This window comes from Peromyscus maniculatus, chromosome 2 (genome assembly GCF_049852395.1).
Source record: "Peromyscus maniculatus bairdii isolate BWxNUB_F1_BW_parent chromosome 2, HU_Pman_BW_mat_3.1, whole genome shotgun sequence".
NCBI classification, from domain to species: Eukaryota; Metazoa; Chordata; class Mammalia; order Rodentia; family Cricetidae; genus Peromyscus; species Peromyscus maniculatus.
In genome coordinates this window covers 56,163,186-56,187,121 of record NC_134853.1, presented here as the reverse complement: position 1 = coordinate 56,187,121, position 23,936 = coordinate 56,163,186, and the positions used below count along the sequence as shown (strand labels likewise).

The 23,936-nt window shown below is 39.7% G+C and overlaps 1 long non-coding RNA gene across 1 annotated transcript in view; it reads right to left on the bottom strand.

The window, feature by feature from the left end:
* Nucleotides 1–23,936, bottom strand: part of LOC121827189 (uncharacterized) — a 47,802-nt gene extending 23,866 nt beyond the window's left edge. Inside the window, exons 1-4 of the long non-coding RNA XR_013049035.1 lie at nt 23,892–23,936; nt 11,838–11,896; nt 6,739–6,986; nt 2,675–2,835 (exon numbers count right to left, since the gene is read on the bottom strand). This is a non-coding gene — a long non-coding RNA (uncharacterized LOC121827189). The remainder of the gene's footprint in view (nt 1–2,674; nt 2,836–6,738; nt 6,987–11,837; nt 11,897–23,891) is intronic.

The window sequence follows — 23,936 nt, the reverse complement described above, 5'->3', positions numbered from 1 at the left end:
GGGATGTACCCTTAAGACCTGGGATGCACATATGGGGCTGTCTCTCTGCTTTACTACCTCATGGTTTTGGATGCTGATGTGGAACAGAGAAGTCCTCGCCAGAGAATGATGTTGGACCATGCCTCATCCTTCCATGATTCTGTGAGAAATTCCTTTATTCTGTCTTGTGAGTTAACCCCCAAATAAATTTCTTTGATCATTAGGATTAATCCCAATAAAAAAAAAATTGAAGCTGACAGAATTAATATCTTCTTCCAAACCAACAAGTTGAACCTGCACATGCTGGTGGGTTAGCTACCAGAAATGATCCTGAAGTGCTAGCTCTGAGGACTGATGGCTGTGCTGCACTAACCTGATTTTAGATTGAAAGATGCTAACTACCCAGATAGATAAAAGTCCCTGCCTGCCTTCAAAACTTCAAAGAATAGGTTGATGATTGTGGTAGCTTGAATGTAATTGGCCCCCATAAGCTCATAGGGAGTGGTGCTGTTAGGAGGTGTGCCTTTGAGGTAGGTGTGGTCTAGTTGGAGGAAGTGTGTCACTGTGGGGGACAGGTTTCGAGGTCTCCTTCGCTCAAGATATGCCCAATGACTCAGATCGCTTCCTGTTACCCATGGATCAAGATGTAGCTTCTTTTTCACTCTTGGCTCCTTCTCCAGCACCATGTCTACCTGATGCCTCTATGTCCCTCCACGATGATAATGGACTAAATCTCTGAAACTGTTAGCAATCCCAATTAAAGGGATTTTCCTTTATAAGAGTTTCCGTGTTCGTGGTGTCTCTTCACAGCAATAGACACATATAGTTTGATTTCTGTTTCTATGATAAATACCATAACCAAAAGCTATTAGGGGAAATAAGGGTTTATTTGGATTACACATTCCAGTCACAGATGATTTTAAAAGGAACTCAGGGCAGTGATTCAAGGCAGGGTCTTGGAGACAGAAAGTGAAGCAAATACCATGGAGGTGCACTGCTTACTGGCTTGCTACTTATGTCTTGCTTAGCCTGCTTGTTTTTATACCCCAGGATCACCTGCACAGAGATGACACCACCCACAGTGGTCTGGGCCTTTGCACAAGAATCATCAATCATAATATGCCCCCAAAGGCTTGCATACAGAATAATCTGATGGAAGCATTTTCTCATTTGAGGTCCTCTCTTCTCAGTTGACTCTAGGTTGTGTCAAGTTGACAAAGCATTAACCATAACAGCTGGCTTTGTTACTAGTAGCTAATACAGATGATGACTTTTCAGTTGAGGGCACTGCTCAGTTATCATTCTGAGAATCCTTGGGCCCTTAAGAATTATACTAACTCTGCTCTGCCTTTGTGTTATCAGTACAACAGCAAAGTGCTGTGGGATGGTCTTTCTGTATGCTGTGAATATGTGTTGTTATGATTGGTTAATAAAGAAGTTCCTCTGGCCTATGGCGAGTCAGGTTATAGCCAGACAGGAAATCCAAGGGGAGAGACAGGAAGAAGAAAGGCAAAGGTAGGAGAGACAACAGCTGCCGCTGAAGGAGAAGCAAGATGCCAGCAGACCAGTAATGTCACGGCCATGTGGCAAAACATAGACGAATAGAAACAGATTAATTTAAGATAAAAGAGCTAGCTAGCAAGAAACCTGCAATAGGCCATACAGTTTGTAAATAATATAAGCCATTGTGTGTTTTCTTGGGACCAAGTGGCTGAGGGACACGGGTGGGAGAGATTTGCCTGACTGCATAACAGAGAAACTTGTGGCTACAACAAAGCTTGGATGATAGCACACCTATTTCATTGTGTGTTGTGGATTATTTTAAGTCTGCTGTTGAGACACTGGAGAGAAAAAGGAGTCCCTTCCAAATATATCTTCTTACTGGCTATGTATCCAGTAACCCCTAGAATGTGATGGAGATATTTAGCACCATCTTGCTTCTATACCTGAACAAAATTGAAGTGCATGGGCTTGAAGAGTAATTCTCACATTCAAGTTTTTGTTTTAGAAAAAATTATTTTGTAAAATAATTTTACTACATATTGAGTCTTTGGAAAGATCTGGGAAAAAAAACAAAAACAAAAACAAAAAAACCCTGAAAATCTTCTGGAAAAGATTCTTCCGTATAAATGCCTTTAAGGGCTTTGGTGATACATGGGAGGAGGTCAAAATATCAGCATTATGAAGGGTATGGTCACTCCAACTCTCAACTTTGAAAGGTTCAAGACTTTGATAGAGCAAGGGAACTAGAAAAGTGAATGTAATGTCATAAGATACAACTTTAAAGAATTAAGTGCTGTTTCTTATGCACAGATTTTAAAGTGGTTTCTTTTGTCTAGTGAGGTGGCTCAGTGGTTAAGAGCACTTCATGGTCTTCTAGAGAACAAAGTTCAAATCCCAACACTGACATCAAGTGGCTCACAACCACCTGTAACCCCAGCACCAGGGAATCTGATGCTCCCTTCTGGCCTCACAAACAGTTATGTACAAACATACACATGTTCTTACAAATTTTAAATTAAAAAGGTTTAATGTAATTGGAACTGTTTTCTGGTGACGGTGCTATAAATCCTATTAAAATGGCAAAGGGCTTAGGATATAGTGCAAACTTAATTGATAAGCCCACAGTATGTTTCGAGAGAGTTGAGTCCTTCATGGGCTTTTACTGTGGGGAAAAGTCTATCACACAGCATACCTTCTTACTGAAAGATCTTCTGTGAATATTTGATACAGCAAAATTCATTATTGTGTTGTTAAAGGAATTTCCACAGCTCCACACTGCACTTGAAGAAACTACTGCCTTGATCAGCCAGCAGAAATGTTTCTTTGGATCTGGAATGCATTATCCGGAGGCTCCTGGGTGGAAAAATTTGTCCTTAGCTAGTTGTGCATTTGGAAAGTTGTAAACACTTTCAATGAGCCCTCTACGTGGAGGAAGTGATTCTTTAAGGCATGCCAAGGAGGGTGTATCTCATCACCTATCCTCTCCTCACTTTCTACTTCATGCTCCCTTGAAATGAACATCTGCCTTTGCCACAGGTTCCTGGTGCTTAATTTTCTGCCTCTCTAGAGCCCAGCAAAAATCAGAGCAAGTGATTCTAAGCTGGAGCCTCTGAAACAATGAGACAAATATTTCTCCCCTTTCAGCTTATTTTCTCAGCTCTTTTGCACAGTGACAGTATACTGCCTAATACAAACAATAAGGCAAGACCCTCTACCAAAGGAAATCTGATTTCCTCTAAGGTATGAATTGTTTTTAGTACAAATAGCAATGATGTATTTTTAATTAAGTTATTTACATTTTTGAACACAATGCTATTTATACTACTGTAGCAATGTAGAGTAAATATAACTTTGTATGTATTGATATATTTTACATGTATTATCATTTATTGAAAACAACAGAATCATTAGTGAAGTACAATTCTCTGTCTCAAGAGATGATCAGATTATGAAAGGTCCCATCTAATGAATGGCTTAACACACTGATGGAGTCATATTTGAGCAGTCTGTTGGGTTGTGGTGTTAACTGTGGAAGGTGGAGCCTGGGTGGAGAAAGGAGGTCACTATGGTCACTGTCTTGCCCTGGTCTTGTTCTGTCCTTGTTCCCATTTGCTCCCTGTCTGGCATGGTTTGAGCAGCTACTTCACTATGCCTCCTCACTCTGCATTCTGGACCTCTGCAACCATGAACTGAAATAAACCTTGTCTGCATCGTTTCTGTCATGCATCTTGTCGCAGGGACCAGAAATGCAGTTGACATTGTTGAGAAATCATGACACACATGTCTCTCACTTTATTTTGATATTAACATTATTTTGATAGTTTTGAACTGAACTGCTCTAACTCAAATGAATGCCTGCTTAGAAAACAGTCTAGGATGCTTGTATGAGCCTTCACAGAGCAGCACATCCTGTAGTGAGTTTTCAGGGATTTTTCCTTTTAAGATGAAAAGACTATCACCTTTCTAATCATTCTACAACAAGCAAGCAGTTGATATTTATTTGCAGGTCTGGCCCCTTCTAGCTGTGACCTCTGATAATTTCCAAGCAACTGAAAAGCAAGTTTCAAACTCATTCTTTGTATGTATCCATTAAAGCACACACACACAAGAAACACCCCCTCCATGTGAATCTTTGAGTCCCCACACAGAATCTCATCTCTCATCTGTCAGAACTTCATCTGACCCATTCTCATTCCAATCACCAGAAAAGTAAACCGATTGACTGAGACAAAGATTTACTTCATGGCTTGCTATCAGCTGGACAAAGATGCCACAGTCACTGAAATATAGAAGGGACCTACCACAGAAACAAGTACAGCATCCTGTTGGGAAAATGGCTAGTACCTGAACTACCAAGTGTATCTGCTGGAGAAGTAAAATGAGAAAGCATTCTAGAACTTCCTAAACCGGAGACTCAAATTATCTTTGCTCATTTATTATATGTAATATTTTCTTAACACATGTGAACATTTATTATAAATTTTGTTACATGTGCTACATTGTCCAAGTTTGTCACTAAAAATATTTTCTTCTAGTAACTTACATTGATACATAAAGTAGAATGGTTTAGATTATGGGTTGTTTGCACAATATCAAAAGAAGTTGTGTAACTTGGTCCATGCCTGTAATTACAGCACCTGGGGAGGTGAGATCAATAATGTTCAGAGCTAGAGGCCAACTTCAGCTACATGGCTAGTCTGAGACTAAGGAAACACTCTCTCAGAAAGCCAAAACCAAAAGGAGACAAAAAAATTATCAGAATATCAGAACCAAAGCAAAATAGCCAATATATATATATATACTCACTTTGAAATATTTCTGGGAACTAATTTTATGCTGTTCTTTGAAGAATATGAGATAGAGGTAACAATTTCAACTTATTAAAAATACCAGCATTTAGATCAAGAGAAACTAGACATGAAATGTTGAATAGCGGATGAACAATTTAACTTTCATCTACTCTTTATTCTACCCTTCACTATATTCTTAAGTGGAAATATATACTGTAATATTACTGTGGGATTTCAAGGTGGGGGGAATGTGTGACAAAGAACCTCTAAGTTCTTAGGAATAGATTTCCTGTGTTTGCACATAGTTTTAGGAACCATTAAATGTCTAAGTAGCTCCAAAGTGAGAGATGAGAAAAGTAAACACGCATGGAAGGCAGGAGGAGGAGGACCAAAGCTAGGGATTTTATAGACTCGTGTAGTGTCTTCAGCATAATTGACTCAATGATACTCAAGATTACTGCCATATGTCTTGCAGAGAAATTGATGATCAGGTACAACCTCTGACTTGCCCCTCTATTGATCAGGTACATCAGCTTACTTTCCCCTGGTGACCAGGTACATCATCTTACCTGCATCTGGTGATCAGTTACCTCATCTCACCTGCCCTGGTGATCAGGTACATTCTCTGACTTGCCTCTGTGGATCAGTAACGTCCTCTGACTTGCCCCTCTGATCAGAGTGTGTGTATGTGTGACAGAATTGAAACTCGAAAGACATAGACACACCCCAAAACAATTCCAGAACAAATATGGCCCCAGACATACTATACCCAGGAGAAAAAACTGAGTAGAAATACCATATTTTAGACATACAGAAATTAGTTGAGCATGCATTATGGAATAGAAGCAGGGAAAAGTGGCAACTTCTCGAGTGTGTTGTGGAGGAGAACTTTGCACACAGTCTGTAGAATCAAGTCAATTTTCCTGATTTTTTTGTAATGAAATAATGTGAAAACAAGTTGCAAGAATATTTAATTAACATAAAGATAAAAAGGAAATTCCTGATTTTAATAGTACTTATTTTATATGTCTATAGTAATAAAATACACTATTGGAAATAGAGCATATACCTTTTGACCTATGTTTCAAAAAAGAAAAGGAAAAGTGAAGGAAGGTGTCCATTATAAGCTAGAGAGACTATGGAGAATAGAGTGAGTGGGAAGGCTGTCGTCAGGTCGTAGACATGATGGAGAAACACTGTGAAGGTCGATTGCCTCAGCACTATTCCCACGAGTTTCACATCAGAGCTCAGTGTGAGCACCAGGCTGTGCACATCACCACACAGTGGGGAAGTGTGAATCTGAGCATCAGTGTGGGGCTTTAATTTCCCCTCTGTGTTTCACAATTACCCAAACACCTGCACTGCAAAATGCCCTTGTTCAGAAGATGGTATTCAAATGTGCTCCTGCTTCCCAGGCTCATCGACTTTGCCTGTCTGGTATGTGTTACTTTGCACAAAGAATACATAGAAATAAAAATACTCATAATTTAAAACAATTATATAGATGATTGGATATTAGATCAAATAGATCAACTTAAATCATTTGTTTCCTACAGTTTTTTGTTTTCTTCATTTTCTGATAAACATGGACAATATAATGCTATAGTCCTGATACTGGCAGCTTTAATATTTACCCAAAACTTCAATGCATTGACTTCAATATGTGGCCAAGAATACAAATAAAATAGTCATAGAAAAATTGGGTATGTATCAGAGCATATAAAAGCTAAAATATTGCATCATTTGAAGTTTTTATCTATGAATTCTAAGTTCTAATATACCAAAGTAGGTGCCCAAGGTTTATTGTGGCTTACAATTATACTGGCCATGCTCAAAGCTGTACTCTGTAGTGACTTCTTGTTATCATGAGAGCAATTACCTGTTATCAAACACACAAGGTTCTTGTCTATAGAGGGGGTAGTGTAGGAAGAGTGGTGTTACAAGAGTTATTTCTGTATTTTATTACCTGAAAGACCAATCATTGCATTATCTGGGTTTGAAAGTGCTGGAACAAGCTCTTGTGAGGCAGTCCGTTTGACCTTTTCCATGTCCCTTGGCTCGTTCAGTATTATTTTGCAGCATTATATGCATATGGCACCTAGCATGTAAATTTTCCTGGAGACAAGGTCTTTGTCAACTTGATCTAATCCGTACATATTTGTTGAGCATGTGGTAAATGTTAGAAGAGCACAAAGGTTGCTGAATCAGGATTTCCTAAAGGGGAAGGAGAGAAAGGCAATGGTGATGGTAACACTGGGAAGGAAGCAGACAACACTTGCCCTGTAAACATAGATTCTATCATCCCAGAAACCAACCGGCAAGTACTCACCAGACAGGAGCAGCCCTGCTTAGGGATCCCAGAAACCAACAGGCAAGTACTCACCAGACAGGAGCAGCCCTGCTTAGGGATCCCAGAAACCAACAGGCAAGTACTCACCAGACAGGAGCAACCCTGCTTAGGGATCCCAGAAACCAACAGGCAAGTACTCACCAGACAGGAGCAGCCCTGCTTAGGGATCCCAGAAACCAACAGGCAAGTCTTCAACAGGCAGGAACAACTCTGCTTAGAAATTCTAGAAAACTTCCCAGTTGCAGATGCACTTAGGAAGCAGTTACAGTTAAACCTCCATGAAGGAAAAGATTGTTTGAAATAAACAGCTTTGGTGATCAGGCTATGTCACAAAAATTATGACTTTGTCAAAATAACTGGCAGAAAGGCAGTAAGTTTGGAATACAGGGTTCTAGAAAGTTTGTGTTTTTTCTCAAAGCCACCAGAGAATTTTTTTTCTGTGACAAACTGCAATTTTCTTGGTAAGAAGATGAATCCTATGAATCCTGACTACAGCTACTTCTATAGTAACAATGAGACACATGGGGTTAATCACATTAAGATAGTGTATAACGAGTTTCAACAAACAGAAAATTAGAATAATATTACATATAGTACAAAGTGAATAATTAGCTCATAACATGTTAAAGTGGCCCTTGCATGAGTTTAGTGGAACTTTAAACTTATTTCTCTCTGAATTTTTATTCTGCCCTCCTTTGTGAGTGGGCATTTCCTCGGCCTGGCTTTTCTCATGGAAAAGAATAGCTGCTATCAGAAAGGAAGAACATATTCATATTCTTCATGTTCATGCAGAAAGATCATTCTCCCTACAATTTATTAAATAACTCAAAGTCATATCTGTATTGGCTCATTGAACACTGCTGCACAAGGAGCGTGGTTTTGAAGACTAATCAGAGGCAGCAGGCAGAGCTGAGAGTCACACCGATCCTTACTATGTGGAAGAAGCTGTCCAGTAGAGAGAAATCAAGGAAAGGATGTCTATAGGTTGTAAAGGAAAAAGGATGTGAACAGGAAGTATGGATGCTACAGAGGCAGCCAGCAAATGCATGGAAAGAAGACACACTTGCCACTGTCCAGACAGGAAATGGCAAAAATTTGAATTTCTACACAGAGTGTAGAAACGGTGCGGAGGACAGTTTTGAGAAAGTGTCAACTGAATGAATATGACAGGTGTGAAACAGGGAGAAATGAAGAATGACTTTAGATTCTGTGATTTAAGTTCATGAAAATTCGGTATTGGCGTAAGCTGAGGTAGAAAACCAGAAAGATTAAAATAAAAAAGCAGAGAAAAAGGTAGCATATTGGTGTGTGCATGTCTCTAAATTGGAATGCTTAATAAGAAATTGAATAGATGGGTATGGATTTTTGCATATTGATCTTGTCTGAAGCCAAACAGGGATAAAATTCTTAGGTAGGTATTCAGGCATTAGCAGGCATGGAAAGCCGCTGGGGACTGAGCCTTCCCTCACAATCACCTATGGCTCCACCTCCTATTGAGCTGGTAATATATTGATCTTTACTTTACTCTTTCTTTCTAAAGTAAAGGAAACATGGCACCCTCCATATGAAAAGACAGAAGTGTCAGGGTTTTTCTGGGGACCATAGGTGGTAACATGACATTCTGACCTGCCCAGAACAGGATTCCAGAGTATCTTTTGCCCACTTCCTTAACAATTACTCCAGTTGAACATGCCAGTCCCCTGTCCAGGAGGCTATCTCTCAGAAAGATGATGGATCTGAGAACATGGTAGATTGGGAAGGAATAGCTATGCCCTTAATGAGATTGGTATGCATAGACCCCAGAAGCTTCTTTCATATGATTACTTAAAGATCCTCTCTGCTAAGCCTGCACACTACTCTGAGTTCTAACTGTAAAAAATGTAACATTATTTTCCTCCTTCTTATCTCTTCTTTAGACACCAAAAATTCTTAAGCATGCCTGTCCTAAGACTCTGAATGCTCTCTAATGTGGCCAGAAGTCTCTCCAGTCTGACCCAGCCCTGCGGTCCTGCAGCCACTTATAAAACAATCACTCAGAGGCTTATATTATTTACAAACTGTATGGCCAAAGGCTTAAGTTTCTTACTAGCTAGCTCTATGATCTTAAATTAACCCATTTCTATTAATCTATGTTTTGCCACATGGCTATGGTATAACCAGTCTACTGACATGTTTCTCCTTGGGCCGTGAGCTGGCGTCTCTCTTCACTCCACCTTTCTCTTTCCTGTATCTCTCCTTGGATTTCCCACCTGCCTCTAAACTGCCTTGCCATAAGCCAAAGCAGCTTATTTATTAACCAATAGCAACAACATATATTCACAACATACAGAAAGACATCGCACAGCACTCCAACTTTCTCTGAACTATCCTACACCATACAGCTGCTTGTAGATCCCCATTGCTTAACCTGCCTTTCTTGAACTCTATTTGAAAAAGTCCAGTTTTTTTCTCTTCCTCTCATCCATTTCACTCATCCCAGCATCTGCCAATATTTACAACTTGTCTGTTCTGTTGCTTTTCCTCGCAGACTTTAATAAAACAGTCTTTGTACTTTGTGGTATTTAATATTGATTGTCAATTTTGCAGGACCTAGAATTACTTAAGAGACAATCTATGAGGCATGTCTGTGAGGGAGATTCTAGAGTGTGATAACTGAGGTAAAAAGGCCCATCCTACACATGGATAGTGCTATCCGATAGCTTTGTTTTTAGACTGTATAGGAGTGAGAAAGTGAAATAAACATAACCAGCATCCACTGTGTTCTGCTTCCTGATTGCAGGTATGAGGTGACCAGTTGCCTTGAGCTCCTGACCTTATGACTCTGTCATCATAAACTATACCCTGGAACTGTGAACTACAACCAACTCTTTTTCTTTAGGTTGTTTTTGTTAGTTGTTTTGTCGTAATAGCAAGAAGAGTAACGAAAGCAAGTTTTCCTCTAAGTCTATTTATAAATTTCTTTATGGAACTAAGAATCCCCAGAATGGAGCCCAGTTCCCCAGTAACAAAATTAAAGATTAGTTATAATTCAAACAAAGGTAGTAAATGAGTTGTACAGTGCTGGATTTGTTGAGTGAATCAGAGAATGGGAGTAATTGAATCCCTTCTGAGATACATGTTTAAGCATCACGATCTGATTCTCTTTTCCTGTTTCCTGTGGATCCAGTTATAGAAAACTCAGCTACCTTTCCATCACCGTGTCTGCCTGCATACCACCATGCTTCCCACCATGATGGACCTCTGAACTGTAAACCAGCACCAATTAAATGTTTTCCTTTATAATAGTTGCCATGCTCATGGTATCTCTTCACAGAAATAGAAACCCTAACTAAGACAGAAGTTGGTACCAGGACCTGGGGTATTGCTGTGATAGGCTGGATCATGCTTTTACTTAGAAGAATGTGGACATTGGAACTTTGGATTAGAAATGAATACTTTAAGTGGGGCTTAATGGGCTGTACTAGTAGAAACATAGAAGGCAGTGGTGCTGAGGGTGATTCAAACTGTGAGAGCCCAGTTCAAGAGGTTTCAGAGGAGAATGTTCATATGTGGCCTAGAGATTGTTCTTGTGATATTTTGGTTAAAAAAAATGTGGCTGCTTTTGGCCCTTATCTAAAATTTTGCCTGAGTCTAAATTGAAGGGTTATAGATTAATAGCCCTGGCAGAGAATATTTCCGAACAACCTAGCATTGACTGTGTTGTGTGGTTATTAGTGGCCAGTCCTATCCAGATCTATAATGAAAAGGAGCAAGCTAAGCAAGGAAAAATACAAAATATACAGTTAGAGGAGAAAAGCACAACCAGGAAGTTTAAAGGAGCTAAACCTTGTGTTTGAGGAGACAGAAAGATGAAAGTAAAGCCTGATTGTAGATAGACTAAAGGGAGTGGTGACCTCTGAGCAAGACCTCACCCTGCTAAGCTTCCAACTTGTGAAAAAGAATTAAAGAAAAGTTTAGAGCTGGGTGTGGTCACACATACCTTTAATCCCAGCACTCAAGAGGCAGAGGCAGGTGGATTTCAGAGTTCAATGTCAGTCTAGTCTACAGAGCAAGTTCCAGGACAGGCAAGCATAGGCAGTGAAGGAAACCATCAAAAACTGAGAGCCAATGAAAATGTACTTGAATGAGGGGAGCATGCTCCAGCCCCAGCAGGCAGCAGGACTTGGCAGCTTCGGTCACATGGTTCTGGTTTAGAGTCAAGGATAGAAGAAAGGGTTTATAGACTCTCCCTCTGTGACTAAGGAAAGCTACTGAGGCCAGGCATGTGTCAGGGGTGTCCTTGCATGGAGGCCTAGAGAGACCATTGCATGAAGCTGTGGAGGTGAAGCCTGGATTGTCTCAATGACCCCAAGATGTTGAAGATGCCAGAGTCCTGAGGAGCTAACAGGGACTGGAAATCAGCCCAACATAAAGAAGTGTATTGCAGTCCACAAAGCTGAAAGGAGTTGGAGCTCTGAAGATGCAGTTGACATCAGATGTGGAGCTGCAGAGTTTGGAGTTTGCCAGCTGGCTTTCAGTCTTGTTTTTGTCCAGTATTTACTCACTACACTCTCCCTCCCCCCCTTTTGGAACAGTTTCACAATTGAAAGCTGATTACACAGGTAGTGCGTGCTTACCTCCCAGGCCCAGAAAAGCCCTAAACTGGAGCTTGGATGGCTTCTTCTCCCTGGACAGAGGACTTGAAATATCTCTTTAGCCTCTGAGAGAATACTCACCTCCATTTGATACATCTTTTGCCTGGGTGGACCCTAATTTTTCCTCTTGCTGTCTTACACTGCAACCAAGAACATAAATGCCTGTGAGCCCTAAGAGTGTTTCTGATTAATGTGTAGCTTTGTCATGGACCCCTATATAACAACACTCTGAGCCTATGGTACTCATAAAAGGCTGGCTATATGGACCACTCTAAAGAGCCAAAACCCTGCCTGTGCAATGCCAATTCCTACAGCCTCACCAAACCACATCACATTGGACAGAAGCATAACCAGATCAGGTCATATGACCCCTACCTCCATGTCAACCTTAAAATCCACCCCTGTGCTCCAAAGGCTGGGATTATGTGTAAGAGTTCTGCTTGGGAAGAAGTTCACTGTTGAAAAACTAACAACAAAACCTGAAAACTGTTAGTGAAATAGAATGACTTCATGTTATAAAAGGCAATATTTATTCATAGAACAGCTTTGACTGGGGCCCATGGCTGCACAGGAGCCAATGCTCAGTAAATGCTGAGTCCATGGCATCTTAAGAAAGAAGCAAATGCAGAAATGAACTAAACCCTGAGCTAGTTTTTCTTTTGTGTCTTAGCTTTAACAAAGGTGTTTATTATTCGCAGATTATACTGTTATTTGTTTTTGTTTGTACAACACGATGGAAGGTAGAGGTATCTGAGAAAAAGTAACCACAGTCGAGAAAATGATTCCAGAAGACTGGCCTATAGGCCAGCCTGTGAGGCATTTTCTTAATTAGTGATTGATACTGGAAGACACAGTCCATTGGCGGTGATGCCACCCCTAGGATGGTGGTTCTTCGTATGTAAGAAAGCAGGCATGATCAGCAAGCAATGGGGACCAAGCCAGTAAGCAGCACCCCTCCATAGCCTATGCATTAGTTCCTGCCTCGAGTTCCTGCCCTGACTTCCTTGAATGGTAATGTGATGTGACAGTATAAACTGAAATAAATCCTTTTCTCCCCCAGGCCTCCAAAAAGAATCACAATCTACTATTTTTACTAAATGGTGCTTTTTTCTCCGAACGTGTTATGAAGTGAATTCTTCCTCTACATCCCCAAATATTGAAGCTACATGTTTTGAGGAAGAAAAGTTGAAAAGAGGAAGCAACAACACAGGGCTAAGGAAGGGAAATAGATAAGATCTCCTTGGTAAACTGAGCGGGGAGAGGGGAGAGAATGGGTGTGGTGATATTTTATTTGTGCAACCCAATAAAGCTTATCTGGGGATCAGAGGAAAAAGCTAGCCACTATATTAAACATAGAGGTCAGGCAGTGGTAGCACATGCCCTTAATCCTAGCATTCAGGAGGCAGAGATTTACTCCTGATCTCTGTGAGTTCAAGGCCACACTGGGAACAGAGCCAGGCATGGTGGCACATGCCTTTAATCCCAGCATTAGTTAACCATAGAGGTCTGTAGGTCTGTTCAGAGAGACAGGAAGTGATAGAGCTGGGCAGAAAGAGAAAGTGATGTAGCTGGGCAGAGAGAGGAAGTAAGATGGCCAGGCACAGAATGGTATATAAGCATGAGTATACAGGAAGCAGCTCTCTCCTGGGCTGAGGATTTCCTAGAGGCAAGAACATGTGGCTTGGCTTGTTCTATTCCTCTGATCTCTCAGTTTTCACCCCAATATCTGGCTCTGTTTTTTTTTTTTAATTAATAATACTATTTAGCAATTTGTCTTACACATGGTAGATGAGAACATGAGGGAACAGGACAGCCAAGTAGGGGGAGGGATAGAGAGAGAAATCAACGAAAGAGATAACTTGATAGAGGGAGCCATTATGGAGTTAGAGAGAAACCTGGTGTTAAGGAAATTCCCAGGAATCCACAAGGATGACCCCATCTAAGACTCCTGGCAAGAGTGGAGAGGGTTCCTGAACTAGCCTTCCCCTGTAATCAGACTGATGACTACCTTAATTGTCATCATAGAACCTTCATCCAGTGACTGATGGAAGAAAGAAAAGAGCTCAAGAGATGGCGCGCGCGCACACACACACACACACAAAATAAATAAATAAATAATAAAAATAAAAAAAGGAGACCCACATGTTCACACACTCATGAATCCCATAAAACACTATACCATGTAGCATGAATCTTAGAAGTTCTTATTAATAAAATCAAACCTGAGGCCAGTTATTGGGGAGAACACTAGAAGATCAGAGAGCAAGAGCAAGCCACAGCTAACCTCACTTGGCCAACTTCTCAGCTGGTCTTGTTTCCTCAGACTGAATGCTTCTGTGTCCTCATCCCAAATGGCTCTCAGCTGAAATGCTGCTCGAAAGCCTGAAGCTTGACCAGCTAAAAGCTTAACCAGCCAAATGCTTCTAGTTTCTGGTCTCTACGCCTTATATATCTTTCTGCTTTCTACCACCACTCCCTGGGATTAAAGGCTCGGCTTTCTGGGATTAAAGGCTTGAGTCACCACGCTTGGCTCTTTCCAATATGACCTTGAACTCACAGAGATCCAGAGGGATTTCTACCTCTGGAGTGCTAGGATTAAAGGCGTGTGCTACCACTGCCTATCCTTTATGTTTAATATTGTGGCTGCTCTGTCTCTGACCCCAGATAAGTTTATTAGCATGCACAATATTTGGGGGAATACAATACCACAATACTAGAAGCCATAATTTATGCAAAAGAGACCTACAGAGTACAAAGAGAAGAATATATATCATAAAAATAAAAATAATGAGATAAAAATTAAAGAAGGGAACTCTGACTTCCTTATGAGATAAGGAACTTACAAAGATGCTGTTGAATTCATTTCCTGTTGGACATCTATTGCTGGGCATGCAGCCTGCCCTTAAAAATAACCTGTTTCCCCAGTGAGACTCCCTTGGAGGAAACAAAATTTTCATTTGCATGTGGTTATCATTGGAGATTGTTTTTGTGTTCGGGATAGGGGCATGTGTCCATGTATCCTTTCTGCTTGAGGACCCCACCTGGTATAGAAACATGCAGGCCCTGTGCATGCTGCCTCAGTCCCTGTGAGTTCGTAATTACATTGATCCTATTACTTTACAGGACCTTGTTTTCTTTCCTGCCACCTTCCATGATCTTTGGCTCTTACCCTCTTTCCTTCTCCTCTTCCAGAGTCTTCCCTGAGCTCTGAGGGGAGGAATTTAATGGAGACAACCTGTTAGGGCTGAGTGTTCCAAGGTCTCTAACTCTCTGCATATGTCTGGCAGTGGGTTTGTGTTTTTGTTCCCATCTGCTATAGATAGACACTTTTCTGATGATGGTTGAATAAGACACTGATATATGAAAATAGCAGGATATCATAAGGAGTCATTTTATTGATATGATATTTCTTTTAGAACAGTAGTGTTTGGTTTATTCTAGGTACATGGGCTATCTAGTCTCAGGTTCTTGGTCACCTAAGCAGTGTCAGGTGTAAGTTTCTTCACATGGAGTAGGCCTTCATTCAAACTAGTATTTGTTGGTTACTCCCACAAGATTTGTCTCACCATGGCACTAGCATAACTTTCATGCAGGATACCATTATCAACCCAAGGGTTTGTGGCTGGGTTGGTATTCATGTTTCTCCTTTGGTAGTGTGCAAAATACCTTCATGTACTGAACATATAGGGCAAAAGCTCTAGGTAGGTACAAGTTTGACTTCTCCATCTTCAATGAGTTACATAGGTGTTGTCTGCAGCAATGAGAACTTGCCATTGGTTTCTGGAGAGCAACATATAGCCTTGGTAACAGACTGGGTTGTTTAAAGTTTCCCATGGGACCCCTTTGGTGAACAACTCAATTTGATGTAAACTAATCCTGGTATTGGAAGTTTCATTTAGAGATGAGAGATCTCTGTCTCCCTATTTCATTTAGATTACTTTCATATATGTATTTAGGAAGCTTCTACTTTGTTGATATATATTGCCCCTCAGATACCCCTTAATTTTACCTATCTCTGATTCCCTCCATGTCCCCTCTTCCTCTCCTCTTTCACTTGATTCTTCCATTGCAGTCTCCCATCCATCCACAGCGATCTATTCTATTTTACTTTCTGAACTACATCTATCTGCACCCTCTCTTGTCACTTACTTTATACCTAACACCTGTGGAACTCTGAATTATACTTTGGTTATCAATAACTTAACAACTAATATCCAGATTAAGTGAATACATATGGTATTTGTCTTTTGGGTCTGGGATACCTTAGTCACTATGATTATTTTTTCTAGTTCCTTTCATTTACCTGTGAATTTCATTTTTTAATGGCTGAATAATATACTCTTATGTAATTACAATTTTTAAAAACCTATTCTTCTGTTGAGGATATCTAGGTTATTGCAACTTCTTGCTATTATGAAAAAAGCAGCAATGAACATGGTTAAACAAGTGTGTCTGTGGGAGGATAAAGTATCCTTTGTGTATATGTCCAAGAATGTTATAGCTAGACCTTGAAATAGGTTGATTTCCATCTTCCTGCAGACTGAACACACTGATTTCCATAGAGGCTATATGAATTTTCACTCCCACCAGCAATGGATAAGTGTTTGCCTTATATGGTAGTTTGAAATAGCCCCCAGAGGGAGTGGTACTGTTGGGAGGTGTGGCCTTGTTGGAGGAAGTGTGTCACTGGGAGGAAGGGCTTTGAGGTCTCTTGCTCAAGTTTCCCTCAGTGTGAATGTCATTCCAATTCATGTTGCCTGCAAGATGTAGCATTCTCAGCTACTCCTCCAGAACCACATCTGCCTGCATGCTGTGATGCATCATGCCATGATGAGAATGGACTGAACCTCTAAATGATAAGCAAGCCTCCTCAGTTAAATGTTTTCCTTATAAGAGTTGCAGTGGTCATAGTATCTCTTCATAGCAATAAAAACCCTAACTAAGACACCTTACTCCATATTCTCACTTGCATGAGTTATTACTTGTTTTATTGAATTTACACACTCAGGTGAGTGCAAAACAAAATCTCAAAGTAATTTTGAGTTGCCTATCCCTGATGGCTAAGGATGTTAAATGTTTCTATAATTTTTTTTCAGTCATTTGAATTTCCTCTATTGAGAATTCTCTGTTTAGATGTAATCCATTTTTAATTAGGCTATTTGTACTCTTGATATGAAGTTTTTTTACTTCTTTACATTTTTTGTATATTAGCCCTTTGTCAGATGTGAATTATAGTTCATAAAAAATCTTTTCCCACTCTATAGGCTTATGCTCTGTATAAATGAGTGCATCCTTTGCTATGCAGATGGTTTTTAGTTTCATGAGGTCAACAATGTATTGTTTCTCTTAATGCCTGTGATAATGGTGTTATGTACAGAAAGTCTTCACATGTGCCAATGAGTTTAAAGCTATTCCCCACTTTCCTTTTCTACCAGGTTCAGTGTATCTAGTTTTATGTTGATGCCTTTGATTCATTTGAAATTGTGTGTGTGTGTGTGGGTGGGTCATAAGTGTGTATCTATTTGGATTCTTCTACATGCAGCCATCCAGTTTGACCAACAGCATTGGTTGAAAATGCTGTCTTCCTCCCCACCCCCAATGTGTATTTGTGTCTTCTTTATAAAACTTCAGGTGTTCATATGTGTGTGGATTTATGTCTGGATCTTTAATTCATTTTCAGTGATCACTATGTCTATTTTTTGTGCCAATAGCATGCTATTTTATTGCTTTAGCTGTGTAGAATAACTTGAACCAGGGATGGTGATACTTTCAGTAGTCTGTTCATTCTTGAGGGTTGTTTTAGGTGTCCTATTTTTGTGTTTCCACATGAATTTGAATATTGTCCTTTTGGGATCTATGATGAGTTTGATTTATAACTGGACATTGTCTAAATTTGATTTGATCATGGAATGCCTTTCTCCATCTATTGAGAAAGATAATTTTGCAGGGTATAATAGTCTGGCCTAGCATCCCTGATCTCTTAAAGTTTTTAGAACATTTGTCTAGGCCTTTTGTCTTTTAGACTCTCCATTTCTCTAGGCCCTTTTTCCATTGTTAGTCTAATAAGTCTGCCTTTATATGTTATTTGGTCTTTTTTTCTTACCACTTTCAATGGTTTTCTTTGTTCTGTACTTTCAATGTTTTGATTATTATATACTGAGGGGACTTCCATTTCTGGTCCAGTCTATTTGGTGTTCTGTATGCTTCTTGTACCTTGAGTGGCATCTCCCTTTTATTTTCTTCTATAATTTTGTTGAAAATATTTTTTCCTTTGAACTGTGTCTTCTTCTTCCTCTATTCCCATTATTCTTAGATTTTAAATTTCATAGTTTTTCAGATTTCCTGGATGTTTTATGCCAGGGATTTTTTAGATTTAATGATTCTTTTGGCTGAGGTATCCACTTCTTCTATTGTGTCTCCAGCACTGAGATTCTCTCCTCAGCCTATTGTATTTTGTTGGAGAGGATTGCCTCTGACATTCCTGTTTGAGTTCCTAAATTTTTCATTTCCAGACTTCACTCAGTTTGGTTTTTTAATTGACTCTACTTCTACTTTCAGGTCTTCCTCCGTTTTATGCATTTCCTTCTACTGTTTGAGTTTTTGTACATTTCTTTAAGGGATTTTTAATTTATTCTTTAATGATCTCTAATATATTCAAAACAGCTATTTTAATACCTTTGTCTTGTGCATCATCTATGTTGTAATTCCCAAGACCTACTCTCATAGGGTTGCAGGGCTCTGGTGGAGATGTATTGTCTTAGCTGTTACTGGTTGTAGTTTTACCCTGGCATCTAAGGATCTGAGGTTGTGAAGATCAGAATTCTAGGTGCTGACATATGGTCTTATCTTTCTTGAGCTGGTGCTTTGTTCCTTTGTTTCTGTTTTCTCTCTGGTTCTTTAGGAAAGCGTGGCTACTGTGTGTTACTTGTTGGGAAATTCATCTGCTATCCTGATAGTTGTGGCCAAAGAGGGTTCTATGTAAAATGTGTTTCTAGGTCTTGGTACCTCACACTTAACAATAGAGGGCTGAGGAGGTCTACAGGAGGGAGTAAACCTGGGTGTTCCACCAGAATTGCTTAGTCCTTGCGGCAGGATGGGAGGAGAGGCTACAAAAAGAGAGTTTGCTACAGAGCTAGGGATGAGGCCGGGGAGATGGAGTTTGGGAGGTAGAGTCCTTGTCTGAAGATTGCCTTCCTGATTTGCTGGCCTAATTACTTCTCTGGAAGGCTTTGTTGGCAGGTTTCCAGAGAATGCCTGTTAGACTTGAGGACAGTTACAACAGAATGAATGGGGGGAGAAATTTGGAGAAGAAGATTGCAGTGATCTCCTGGAGGTGGTTACATGGAGGGAGGCAAGGCTGAAGCAGGTGTTCTGCTACAGAGTTGGGGATGAAACTGGAGGATTGGTTTTGTAGGAGAGAAGGAAGAGGTGAAGATTAGCAGTTAGTCTATCTGCTTCCAAGGTAGTAGTCTCCTGAAGTTTCCCAGGGAACATCTGTTGCAGTTGATATGGATAAAGTGATATGCAGGGGTAGGAAGGTGGGAGGGGGAAGTCTGTATGATTCACTTCAGATAGGGGCAGACATGATGGAGGGTTCTCAGCAGGCTGGTCTGCTATTGAGCTGAGGATAAGACTAGGTGAGTATATTTGGAGGGAAAAGGGAGAGACGATGGTCTGTATTTAGCCTACCTGCTTTACTGGCAGGAGTTCAGTTTTATTATCTTTATTATTTGATGGATTATTCACAGTGACTTTATATTTACCAGTGGCACTACCATGGCAACACATCTAACTATGTGTGTCACCTGATGATTAGCCTCAAAAGTCGTTTAAATTTCTATTTCTGAGATTCACTTGTGAGGTCCTTTCCTAAATTAGAGAGGTATTAATAATCACCGCACTATTTAGAAGCACAAACAAGAGAGTAATACACAAATATTTCAAGGAGGTTAACCAATGAGATTAAGATTATATAACTTCTAACACTGGGTTCTGAAGATGATTGGCTATGGTTTGGATAAGAGTGGCCCCTTTAGGCTCATATGTTTGAATGCTTAGTTAGCAAGGAGAGAGACTGATTAGCTGGGGCCTTATTGGGGTAGGTATGGCCCTGCTGGAGGAAGAGTGTCACTGGGGAAATATCTTGATTTTTCCAAAGCCCAAACCAGGTCAGGTCTCTTTCTGCCTATGAATTAGAAAGTAGCTCTCAGCTACTGCTCCAGTGCCTGCCTGCTTGCTGCCATGCTCCCCGACATGATGATAATCAAGTAACCCTCTGGAACTGTAACCAAGCCCCTGATTGAATACTTTATCTTACGAGAATTGTTTTGGTGATGGTATCTCTTCACAGCAATAGAATAGTGACTAAGTTATGGGGTCTTTCTTAGAGAGTTTGTTTTCAAACAAGCAGCCCTGTATTGAAGATACTCATGCAGTGATGTGAGCAGGTAGACCTTCCTTGTAAGGAACTGAGCCTCACTTCCAATGCCATTAGTGTCCCTTCTTCATAGGGGCAATCTAATAATAATGGATTCTTTAGCACCAACTGACCTTCAGCTGTCTGCAGTCCTAGCCAATATTTTGATGGAAACCTCAACAAAGACCCTAAGCCACTACCACCCACCTAAGTTGAATCCACAAACCTCTTTGAATCCTTGTCATACAAAACATGCCATTACTATTTTAATCCATTGAGCTTTCAGGTAATTTGTTACATAATATCTGAAAGGATTAGGTAAATGAATCAAGGAGATGTAAAATTTGACAGGTAATTGTCCTGTTTAGACTCTATAATAAATTTGTACATAATGTCTAGATAACAGAAATTCTCTTGTCAGGTAGAAAAATAGGTTTATAATTTTATAAGTCTGGTACAATGACCAAAGAGTATATTGTGTTACAATGGCTTGAAATTCTTTATAGATCAAAATGATTATGTGTTATGAGCCTCAAAACAAAATTAGCGACTGGTGGTCACTTTCTATTAGAGTTATCCAATTTATTACTTGATTGAAAATGTTTAGTTTACTGAATGAGGTATATTTGTGTGACCTTCACCACATAGTGAAATTATTTTCATTATTATTATTTGTCTGTTCACATGTAGTTATTAATTGTGCAAAATAAAGAATTTCACTGTGATATTTTTATGGATGTCTACAGTCTATTTTGTCCATATTCACCCCATTTATTTCTTTTGCTTCTGATTTCTTTTAATCTCCTTTCTATTAATAAAGAATAAGAGATAAAATAATTTTCACTAAAGTGACTTTGTGAGACAATTAAGTTTCTTAAAGTAATATTAATATAAGTACATTCTGTGATTCTTAAATACTTAATAATATTTATACCCAACAAAACAGTAAGAAATTAATAGTAAAGTCCAAGCTCTTTAATAAATTAAAAAACTTTCACCTACCAATTAGTTAGTTTTTTTAGACAAGTTTATATAAAAGAAAAACTATTAATGAATGCTTATCTGAGACCTCCTTTAGATTTCCATTTCCTTGCTGCCTTAGAGGTCTGAAACACCTTTGAAATTTAATAAATATTCCATCCCTGAATAAAATGTACAGATACTCATAAAATTAAGTTTACAATTTCAAATGGCAAGACACTAAATGGGCTACTGTAATTATACTTTAGAGTCTAAATCTATCTAATCTATTGGTTGACCAAATGGCTTTCAAAAAGGCATGGGGTATATTAATAATTAAGTTCCATATACCTGAGTCATGCTGCATCAGAATTTTCAAAAGAGGTTCCCGACAACCTATACACTATACTATAACTGATGGGTTATTTTATGATTAGGAAAGCTCTAAATTACTGGAAAAAAATGAGTTATTAAAATTTGATGCTCAGACAATAACTACTCAACTTCTGATATAAATTATTTAGATATTACTCACAGCCTTTATCAATAGTCATTGCTACATAATTTTTTATAAGCAGTGTTTATATGTGAATATTGATTCTTGAATATTGTGAGAGTTAACATAGGTTAATATTGAATAGGATCAATAGTCCCCCAGGAGACTGTCTTAGGGGTCCTGTTGTTGTGAAGAGACACCATGACCATGGCAACTCTTATAAAGGAAAACATTCTGGGGCTGGCTTACAGTTCAGAGGTTTAGTCCATCATCATCATGGTGGGAAGCAAACTGGCACACTGATAGACATGGTGCTGGAGAAGGAACTGAGATTTCTACTTCTGGATTGGCAGGCAACAGGTAGAGAGAGTGACACTGTGCCTGGCTGAGCATCTGAAACCTCAGAGACCACCCCCAGTGACACACTTCCTCCAAGAACACCACACCTACTCTAACAAAGCCATACCTCCTAATAGTGACACTTTCTCTGGGACTGTGGGAGTCATTTTCATTCAAAACATCACAGAAACAAATTCTGAATATGTCTGTGAAAGAGTTTCTAGATTAGGTTGAAGTAGGAAGAACCTCTATATCTGTGGCCAGCTTGGTTCCATGGGCTGGAATTAAAGACCAAATTAAAGAGGGTAAAGCACTTGATAGTCTGTATTCATGACTCTTTGCTTCCTAACTATGGATATAATGTTACTGGTTGCCTCATACTCCATAACTACCCCACCATTAGGAACTAAATCCTGGAACTGTGAGCTAAGATATGCCCTTTTTTGTAAGATATTTTCTCACAGCAATGAGAAAAGTAATTAATACTAATATATTCTTTGAGTTAAGAGGGCTTGAGCCTGCCGGGCGGTGGTGGCGCACGCCTTTAATCCCAGCACTCGGGAGGCAGAGCCAGGCGGATCTCTGTGAGTTCGAGGCCAGCCTGGGCTACCAAGTGAGTTTCAGGAAAAGGCGCAAAGCTACACAGAGAAACCCTGTCTCAAAAAACCAAAAAAAAAAAAAAAAAAAAAAAAAAAAAAAAAAAAAGAGGGCTTGAGCCTAGGACCATACGATTGTTAGGGAATTATCCTGTCACTGATCTGCTTTCCCTGTCCTTTGGGTTCTCGTGTCATTATATGTTGCAGAAGAAAATGAAGTACAGAGCAATGATTATTTTGCCACATGCACTAATTGAGTCTAAAATTTGGATAACATAATGGGGCTGACTTGTTTCTATACTCTGCCTTAATATCTGGCACATTAGTTGCACAAATCTAAATTATTGGGGTAACTAAATATGCTGATATCTAAAAAGATGTAAGATGTTCTTTTCTCATTTATCTATCTGTGATACCTGGTTTCAAGTTATTCAAAGTACAGGCTGTGACAAAGCTATCAGTCAGAGCATATGCATGAAGCATTGGCATATGGGTTGAGGATTCTTCTACTTCTCATGCTACTCTTGTATCAAATGATGGCTCAAAGACCCAAGTGTACAGGGTTCAGTTTACATAAGAAAACTTGAATGGCTTCTTAGCTGCAGACCACAGAATTTGATCATAAGAACTCAGCTGGTTATGGCAAAGTCACTACCTGGAGGGATCAAGGAATTCCTCCAGAGGAAGCCAAATTCCAAGAAGCTTTTGGTGTTATTTGGCTTGTTATATTTCAGCTGTATTCTGTTATGAAAATCATGTGTGCCTTCACAGTTTTCCCAATTGATTTTTTCCTAAGAAGGGCTAACAGTATGGACTGATCACTCTCTGGACATACACATTCAAGGTATTTGGAGAACATCCCCAGAAAGTCTTCCTCTGGAATCAGATCTCCCTTAGCCACTTTCAAGGACTAACAGTAATAACAGTCCACATGCAAGTCTCCTGATTTAAGGTAAATTCCACAAGGAGACACCGCCTAGGTCAGGTGGACGTTAAATAATAGCTTTACACAATTCAGCTCAGACCTTCCTTTCTTACAGCCTTACTTTATAGACCTCTAACTCCTTACCTAACCACTTCTAGGAATATTTGGATAACCTTCTGCACTGACAGCTATGCTCAGACAGAAGCCCAGTTCAAGTTCAAGCCTCACTGTAATTATCATCATTGACAAAAGCTGGCTGGGTCCATCCCTAGATGGAGGAAAGTACCTTATTAAAGATACCTCTGTACTCTCTAATAACAGACTTAAGCATCCAAACTACCTATTTGAGAAGACCTGGTGGCTGTGCCAATTAAGCTTAACTTCCTTCTTTCCCAAATCTTACCTCTAGTTCCAGATCTCCCTTTACCTGTCACCAGAAGCATCTAGC